Raw genomic sequence first — 10121 nt, forward strand, 5'->3', positions numbered from 1 at the left:
CCCATGTTTTATTTACAGCCTCTTAATACTTAATAATATTATGACCCCATGTGATTTGTATCTGATGATATAATCTGAATAATGATGTGACTGCAGGGCTTTGCATTTACAAACAGACCGACACAGATAGACGGATGGACAGACAGAGACATAGACTCAGATAGACATATATAAATAGACAGACAGAAAAATAGATACAGATAAACATAGATACAAAAAGACAGATACAGACTGACAGATAGATACAGATAGATAAATACAATTACAGACTGACTGATAGATACAGACAGACAGCCAGATACATAGATACAGATAAACATACAGATACAAAAAGACAGAGATACAGATAGACAAATACAGACTGACAGATAGATACAGAGACAGATAGATATAGACAGACAGATACAGACACAGATAGACAGACAATAGTAACACCATGCAGAGCTTTATAGGTCAATAAAATTTCTCCTTGTGTCTGCTCTGGGGGTGTTCAGGGACCACAGTGAGTGCTGGTCACTGGTGTTTTGGAAGGGCTCAAGAGTCCAAAACACAATTATTTTAAGATACCAGTGTGTGATAGCAGGTCTAGGGCAAATAAAAAAGGGAAATTCTTGAACTTTAGCATTTGCTACTGTTTTCTGCCATGTCATTGTGTATGACTAATGGTGAGAGAGGCGGTTTTGATTAACTTCAGAAAAGGGCAGGGACTCAAAAGGAATTTTTTTCCCCCAAACGCAACTGCGTTTTTCTGAGCGTCACAAAACCCAAATGTACTAAAATCCATTCAGTGGACTTTACTAGGGCCGCTTTGTCTATGTTAGAGATAAACAAAACAGACGAAAGAGAGTAAATCTTGGACTTTAAAAGGTCCCTCTGTCCATTTAAACCAGCCGAGGCAGATCGTAAACTGATTGGTGGGCTGATCTTTGCCTCTGGAAGAAAATGTAGGTGCCAGAGGACGTGACAGACGGTGAATTCTGAGCTGTTCATTTGCTGATTGGCCACTTCCCCTCATTAGGATCCAATAATCTAACAGCAAAGTCGTTTACAGTAAAGCCACCAGTTCCTGCACAAACAATATGATTCTCCATTTCCAGGCGTCCTGTTCCTGTAACTCCTAGTCACTCCGAGTAATTTCATGAAAAGCAGAAGGCGGCAGCAGTTTGATGGATTGATGAGGCAGTCTGCTTCACGGATATTTCAGAACGAGCAGCTTCCACAGAGCGATGGAAAGTAATATGATGTTAAAAGCAGCCAGGGGACTCATTCTGTCTCATTCTTGCCAGAGCATTAGTAGTGAAAGACTGACATCACAGATTTAAAGGGGATTTTAAACCGTGTTAGTGAGGTATTTGATGTAAATTACTCAGATTGTCTGGTAGTGGGAGCTGGGTGTTGAGTGGTGTTGGATCTAACGTATGAGTTTAAGCACCTGAAAATGCCAATCATTGCCATTTCTTAATCTTAAACCTTTTAAATTTACATAGGGGGTGGGTCCCCTTTCATGGAGGCAGCCATCTTGTGCTACTATTTTTCAACAGTAGTCCAGAACCAAAAAAACCAAAACAAAACAGCAGAGACTGGCTCTGAACCGGAAAATCGTATTTTTTTAACGTACCATACACTCCATCACATATGGAAACGGGATAGGGTGGGGGTGCTGTCCAACTGTCAGTCATTCAGCAGATCCCACAGAGCAGATGGGTGCATCAAACCCCACAGTGGGAAGAATAATTTTAGATAAATTACTACAGAATTTGCTGCTGCAAATCCAAAAAACATACTGGTGGGAAGGGGGCCACTAAATATTCTGATGGACTAGTGAGCCATAAACTCATATGTATGAAGTATTTGTGTTGTTACTGCCAGTCCAAATGTAGCTCTACACTCCCTCCTAGTGTCCCTCGAGCACTTCCAGTGTAGCAAATCCACATTTGCAGCATTTTAATTCGACTAATTCTAGATTTGCAGCTTGTTTTCTTACTTTTGCATGTGCTTTGTCCCTAGGGGGCCACCGTACTTCTAATAAATTAAAGCTGCACCAATCGAGTGAGCAACACGGCTTACCGCAGACTTTACAGCCGTCCATGAGGACAGGGGGGCACTCATGAATCCCACTCCTGGATGGCGAGGCCTTGGCTGTGGCAGGGGAACCACTGTGGATACCGCTCCTGGACTGTACCAGCAAGGTGGTGTCGGGCGCATGCCAGGTGAGGGAGCTGGAGCACTACTTTTTTATGATGTGGGTATACAAATGTCTGAATGGGGTGCTGTGTGTTAGAGAAAAAGGCAGTAAATCAGGAAGAGACGAGTGGTTCTGCTTTTATACACACCGTAAATTTCTCTCAGTCAGACATATGGCTTTTGTATGTACCAGGATAAATTTCCACGATGCAGTAACGATATGTTGGGGGGAAAAAAAAAAATTAAATAAAAGCCCACAAAACCCAGACCAGAGAGCACTTGGATGTAATTCTGACATGACGTAAACACCAAGGGAAGCCTGGAAAGTTAGAAGATGAAACCCTCAAAATCTGCAGATGCGCCCCGTCGGGGCCGCGGCGTTCTGAGGGCCGACGAAGGTAGCAGAAGGTGAAGGGATTAATGCCTCATCCACCTCCCCCCTCTCCCTACCGTTTTTGGCAAGAGGGGCAGAGCAAGGTGAAGCGGAATCCCTCGAGATTTAGCCGTACAGCCCCTCTATTTCAGCCTCCGACAGCCAAGGCAGAAATTGGGAGGAAGGCGCTCAACTGAACTCGAAGTCATTACGAGAGTAAAGACAGCTTTACGGTTCAAGGAAAGGACAGGGAAAAGAAAGTCACTGCCAGACAGCCAATCCTCCATGACCCCGTCAACCTCTGACCTGATGGGTCAGTCATGAGATGATGTTATTTACTTAGAATCTTAAAAGTTGAGGTAACGGCAAAAAACTCCCCAAAAAACTCTTGCCTCTTGCTCTCAGTATGCTCTTGATCTCGCCATAGCTGAAAATCACAGAGGTTTCCATGCTGTGTGATGTAGCTGGCCAAACCGCCTGCCCCCACCAGAAAAAAAAAAAGAAAAAAAAAGAAACACACATTCACAAAGAGGGAGTAGGAATAACAGAGTATCTGTCCTGGTTTTCAGAGGCACCTAGGAGGCATCAGAATATAAGTGGATATCCACTGTATTAATACGATTACACCATCATCAGTTTAAAGTTTGAACACTAGTCACCGAAAGCGATACTAGCAAAGATAACCGTGCACCCCCTGACTGGTTTCTAGTGTGCTCAGACATTCCCATCAGAGTCGTAAAAAAGTGGAATGATCCTTTAATATGACCGCACGCAATCAATAACCTCCGGCGGGAGGAGGAGAATGCTGGCAGCTATTTTCCCTCCTCATGTTTCTGCAGTCGGGTGTTATCAGTCGCAGATTTCTAGGTCAGTTCCTCGGTTTAAGGCCAGTATTTTATTTATTTTTCCTAACAGTTTTGGTATTCTGGTGACCCTGCATCCTCATTTTACAGAATTCTGCGCTGCAGCTGTTCTCACACCCTACAGAACGCCTCACGTCCACTGGCCGGTGGACGGAAAAAAAAAAACCCCTGCACCACAGACAAAAAAGTCCTCCAAGCCAAAAAACAATATATGCCACCCCTCCTAAGAATAGGATCCAATCGAACCCCTCCAGTGGTTCTAGGTCCTCGTCGTATTGGAAACAGTCATAAATACATGATTATGAACAATGAACAGGCTTGCATTGAACCCTCCCCCACCCCACATCACAACTATACACATACATACACAAAATATTAATCAGCACTGACAATTTGTTTGAGCCTGCCTGTCATTATTTAGTTATGTGTATCCTGGTCCAGCTCCATTAGCCGTGACAGAGCCAGGTTCTAACCCGTCGTTTCCTTTGCTGGCTTTTCTGCCACTGCTCCTTCGGCCTCGGGACACTTCTGCTACTGCTCCCTGTGCCTGTTAGCTTGGGTATTTTTCTGATCAACTGTGACTCAAGAGTAAGTTTTCATTTTTGAGCTCCACTTTTCTTCTGAAACATTTTGACTCTCAACTTTAGGCGAATCCAGGAAATTAATAAAAACAATTTATTCATTGGACGTTAAACGCAGACATGTGACACACCTGATTGGCAAGCCTAGATGTCAGACCTGGTGTCTATCATGCCAGACTGACGTTTTGCTGCAAATCACAATGGCGTGTGACATTAATGCTCCCTCCCCCTCCTTCTCAGGACCCCCAGCAAGTAACACGCAATCACGCACAGTCACAGAATGACAGAAATGAGTGACAGATGTGTCCGTATGTAGATTTTTTTTTTTTTTCCCGGTGGGCACGAGCCCTGGCCCCCGGGCCTCCTCTGCAGTTGGGCCCTGGGGCTTGAGCATGTGCATTAAAACAGGCCAGATTATGAAACTATTTTGGAACAGTCACAGTTACGTGTTGCTGTGTGCACGTTCAGTACCTGATAACACAACACGATACTAGCTTGTTTAGCATCCGTGCTTCCATTTGTATCTGTCACTCTGCGTGCTTTTAATTTTTTATATAAATCTTTACTGATGTTAGAACTTCTGCTTTATTGTTGCTCTTCGTGCTTCAAAAGCTAATTTGTCTTCCAGCTTTTAGCTACAAAATGCTAATCTCAGCATTGCAAAAAACCCCTAGCCATCAACCGTTTCTACCCAAATATATTGGTATCAGTTGAAGTCTAACACATGTACTGTGGCTGGTTCCAAAGAGGGAGGTCTTTATGCTCCAGGGAGTGACAGATCAGCTGTAAATGATCGCTTGTCTGGCGTTGCCAGCGCTCAAAGATGAGTAAAAGTGGCCAAATCATGAGAAAGCTATGTAGGAGGGAGGGGGAGTAATGATGATGTGTGAGCTAGAATTTTTATGGGAGAATGGAGCTGTTTGGCCGCCACCTGTTTTAGAATGGGATACTGGGGTGCATTCTGTAATGTTTGGTTTTTTTCAGCGCTGACAGACCTCATCCCAGTTGCTCTTGACGACTTGACAGCTAAATGTTCACATATGGATTTTGTTGTGTCATAGAGAAGTCGACCTTGTGGACCTGAACGCATCAGTCAGACAGAATCAGATCAAGCAGATAGAGATAACAATATCCCTGCTCCTGATGGTCCTCAGGGAGCTATCGGTATCAGGGAGGATAATTTCAAACCTAAGGCATGTCCACTCATTCAGCAAATCTCCTCTCTCTGGAGTGTCTCCCTCTTCGGCAGCTCCCCTGGGCATGAGCCAGCAGCTGCTCAGTTTTTTTGGAGAGCAGGGGGAAAGTGGAATTCCGCCAGGCCCATTTGTCTCCCTCAGCAGAGGGATCCGTCTCCAGAGAGCAATGCTCAGCCATCCAGAACGCCTCATACGGCTCCGGGTTTGCAAAATAACACAGGTTTTTGCGGAGCTGCTGGCTGTTTTTTAAAAGCTGCTGAGGAACGCGCTGACAGCCAGCTTTTAGTTCAATTACAGCTGGAGTGAAGGATTGAGGATTTGCTGAAAGGCAGCACTTGCTGTGGGCAGGAAGCAACGCTGTTACTTTGACATGTCGTTTTGCCAATACTGGCCTTTCAACAAAAAAATGGATATCAGCTTGTAACATGGTACTTTCAGGTGTACTGTTTTTAGTGAACAGAATTATACTAGCAGCTGATATATAAGCTAAACTAAATTTGAGGACTGAGATTGAGTCATTTCAATTTTTTTTCCAGTGAAGTGTTAAGAAAATCTTCATTCCATCGCACAAATGTGTAAATGAATTTTGCTCTTGGAACTCCTAAGTTCTGTGTCATTTTCTATCACCATTTCATATGATTTCTTGTTTTGGACTCTTATTTTGATACAATTCCTGTGTCATACCTGTCTCAGATTCACCTTTCGAAATCTGAGAACATTATCTCGAAGTAACTAATTTCTGATCTCAAGAAAACAATGTTAAATGTATTGCAAGCACAGTGGAGACAATGACATCAACTATGCGTACTGTAGCTGTCTCTGTCATGAGGATCAACTTTTTTATGATCACGGATCAACAAAGGGCTGAGGTGAGGGACTCACACCTGAACATCAAAAGTACCACACACATTTTGATGCATAATTCCGTTCCCAGTTCCACAAAAGGCATGAAAGGCAGGACCTCATTAGTAAAAGATGGAGGCCATCTTGGGTCAAACAAAACAAAGATCGGCTTTCTGGAGAAAACAGGAGGACTGCCAGTGCAGAGAGTTTCCAGGGAAAGAGAAGAGAGGATGAAATCATAGTTTACTGACTACAGCTGCTGTAAAATGTAGCAAGACCCATCTACTGTAGGACAGATGTAATGAGAACTGCATTCACACTGGAGGTTTTGATATCTGACTAATAAAATCTGATATGACTGGACCCTCACCCCAGTTCTTTACCTTATCTAACCCTGTGGTTGAATTACTGAGAGGTCCAGATTTTAAGGCCCCCGTTTTTCCATAAACCGGTTTTGCACATTTGGGAGCCCTGAGGATGTAGGACAAAGTATTTGTGGGCAATCATAAATGACGACCAGCTGTCGTGCAAACCCTGCAGAAATATAATCTCAGGACTTGTATCAACAGGTCAGGTTGAGTCTGGATTTGATGGTGAGAGTTAAAGGTAATGGATGAGTTCCCATGCTGATCTTTGCAGGTGCAAGTTTGCAGTTAACCTAAATCTAATCCTTAATCGTTACCCCTAAACCCTAACCCTAAGACTTTACCCTATCTCTTATATTCGACCATACTGAGAAAACGTGTTTGGCTTGATAGATCCAAGCTTGGCCTTCTGCTATTGCCCTGGCACTCACTAGTTGATCCTAGCCAAAATAAAGTTCACTGTTTAAACATGATGATTCCTTACTTTATGATACTTTCGCTGAGAGAAACAGACCAGAACCCAAGACATATTTGGAAAAGGATGGTTCCACACACTCTTTCACCTGTCAGGACTTGTATAACTGGAAACAGGTAGTGAATCCTAAAAAAGTATGGGATGCTTGTGAGTACACAGATGGAACAGCAAGGACTCAGAGCTTGGAGTTAAATGAATGCTCCAGCGACTCAGGTAGGTAAAATCCATAATGCAGTAGATGCCATACTTCTGTATGATACTGAGACCACAGAGTTCTGTCTAGAAATGATTTAAAGCATATAAAAATAGTCTGCTGTGAAACTATATATATATGTTATATAATATAATATATGTTTATATATTATATTGTTATGTGTGAGTTTTCTCCAGTACTCCGGTTTCCTCCCACAGTCCAAAAACATGTATGTCAGGTTGATTGGTGACTCTAAATTGCCCATAGGAGTGAGTGTGAGTGTGTGAGGTTGTTTGTCTCTATGTGGCCCTGTGATGGACTGGTGACCTGTCCAGGGTGTACACCTGCCTTTCACCCAAAGAGAGCTGGGATAGGCTCCAGTAGATCCCTGTGACCCTAATTAGGAATAAGCGGGTATAGAAAATGGATGGATGCATAATATAATATACTGGGGTATCTGGTTTGGATTATGTGGGCGCCAAAATTTATCATCAGACCCAAACTCTGACAAAGACTTTATGCACTTTGCAACCTCAGACTAGCATTAGCTTGTAACCTGTTGCTAACATATCTGTAGTTGTAGTTGCAGTGAGTAGTAGTTGTTTTCATGTTGTCAATGTTCGTATTAAGCAAAACGGGCAATTGTTGAGTGTCAGACAGAGCCAGGCTAGCTGTAACCCATGATTCCGCTCTTTATGCTAAGCTAACCAGCTGCTAGCTGTAGCTTCATATTTAGTGGCTCAATATGAGAGTGGCAGTGAGTTTCTTAGATATCCCAGTGTGTGCTTTCAATGTGCAAAAAAAAAAAATACTGGAATTCAACATTTGGTAAAGAAGACACATTAATCATCAGGAACCGGAATGATTCATGGACTTGCAGTGAGCCAAGTGAGCTCGGCAACAGGGTCTGGATGTGTTCCTGGCCAGCAGGACTATGAATCTCCGCATGTCTCCCTCTTTCGTCGTCAGCCTGTGTTTAGTGTTTCCTTTTGGCTGTAGCGTTCAATCCCACACCATGCACGATGGCAAATGCCCACTTTCCTCTGTATTTTGGCATGGGACCTGTGGGGGTCTGTGCAAGCAGGCATGGTAGAAGAGCTAAGCTGGGTCTAGAAGAAGGAGGGGTAAGCTAACAAGGTTAAAGGTGAATTGTATTCAAAACACTTTAGAAGTATCTGAGAGAAGCCTGGGTTATTTGGGGTCCTCGAACATGGGCTTTGTCCAGAGATTTGGTTTCAATGTGAGAGGAAGTTGGAAAGAGACAGTCAGCAAGACTAGACTGCAGGACTTAAGGGAGGGAGAGGAGAACCTCAATCACATCCAGCTGTTGAGCTGTTGCGCCCGTGGATGGGACGCACCAGGCAGGCGTCTGTGTCGATGTCCGTCTACCGATACAGGACAAAACCTGCAACCTGTTATGTCAGAAACACCGATTTGGAAATGGAAAATTCCAGTCCTCAAGAAGGTTTCTGTGAGCGCTCAATCCAAAAGAACAATTTTCTCGGTTCAGGTGTTACGCCAAATCCACCTAGTTGTTCTGAGTCTTTTCAAAGTTCTATGGGTCACAAAGATTTTTTCTACATCCCCTTCAGGCACTTTTTTTTTTCATTAAAGGGCTGATTCACCAAAATGAGTGGCATGTTTTTTTTTGTTTGTTTTTTTTTAAACTTGCCTCTAGTGGGATTTATGCTCTGGAAAAAGCTAGTTTTATTAAGGAATTAAGGTGAAATTACTCTGTCAAACTCTGGATTTATAGGAATTCTGCCCTGAATTTATTGCTTCTAAATTAGTTTCTCGGAATTTAAAGGTTAGTTTTTTCTTCCTCTTAAATATATTTTCACAGAAGAAAGCACATGTCTGCCTGTAGAGTTCCAGTACAGATAGAAACATCCAGGCACAGGTTGAGGGTTTTTCCTGATATGTTGAGGCACCCCGTCTTTTCCCAGCGTGGGCGCGGTGCATTCACAACCTGTGCTGATGACAGGAATCTGGGATGAGCATCAGTGACGTGACCCTGAGCGGTGACCTGTTATTAGAGCCATCATCACAGGGCATGTAAGCAGACATGGTGGTTTGGCCAGGTGGGGCTTCACTTAGGTGGGGGTGGGGGCTATGACATTAAAGACTCTTCAGCAGAAAGAGTCAGGTGATCGAGGGTGCAGATATTTCTTTAAATGTCAGACTGTCATCCAGTCAGCGTGGTCTTGTCCTGTGACGATACAAGAAATCATGAAAAAGTGTCATTTTTTTGGCAGGGACCGTTTAAACTGAACCACGCAACAGCCGCAGTCCAACCACCAAGGACCCATCTTTACTCTGACAAACATTCTTCTCGTAGGACGACCCCGTGCATGTCACACAAATTGCAAAAAATGCAGCCAGCACCAACAATGGCGGGAACTGCAGAGATACTGGGTATCAAGTTGTCGTTCCCAGGTACCTCTATCTCCCCCCTTGAACCGGCCTAAAAGCGTGCCCGGCTGCCATTCCTCCTTTGCTAAGTCGAAGTAGCTCTGGTTTTAAGTTCTCAGGATATCCCTTGTAGCATGGTTGGTACATTTGTGTCATCAGTTTCACTTTTCCTCCTCTACTCTCCCTCCCCCCCTTTCTCTGCCCTCCGGTTGGTCTCTCTCCACACTATTTTGACAATGTGGGAATTTGCCCAGTAGGTAGAACATTTATACACACATATATATATATATATATATATATATATATAATATTACAATCTGTTGTTTTAGGGGGAGGGGGTGTACGGGCCCTTTGGGACCCACCTTTCTCACTGGGTCTGTGTGAGGATGCTGAAGTCAAGATGTACTGAGTATAATCTTTATTTTGGTGTGCACTCTGTTTTGCCTCTCCAGGATTGGATGGGTTTATCTCCGAGCAGCTCCTGTCTTCTATTAATTTTTGGAGAAACTGAAACTTATTTTTGCACTTACTCCTCGTCACATTTGAAAGTCGGGATTGATTATGTGAAGACGCGCTGCATTACCACATAGCTTTGCGAACAATAAAAGTAGGCATGACATTCATTATGATGGATTA

The sequence above is a fragment of the Mastacembelus armatus genome, chromosome 2, assembly GCF_900324485.2.
Source record: "Mastacembelus armatus chromosome 2, fMasArm1.2, whole genome shotgun sequence".
In the NCBI taxonomy this organism is placed as follows: domain Eukaryota; kingdom Metazoa; phylum Chordata; class Actinopteri; order Synbranchiformes; family Mastacembelidae; genus Mastacembelus; species Mastacembelus armatus.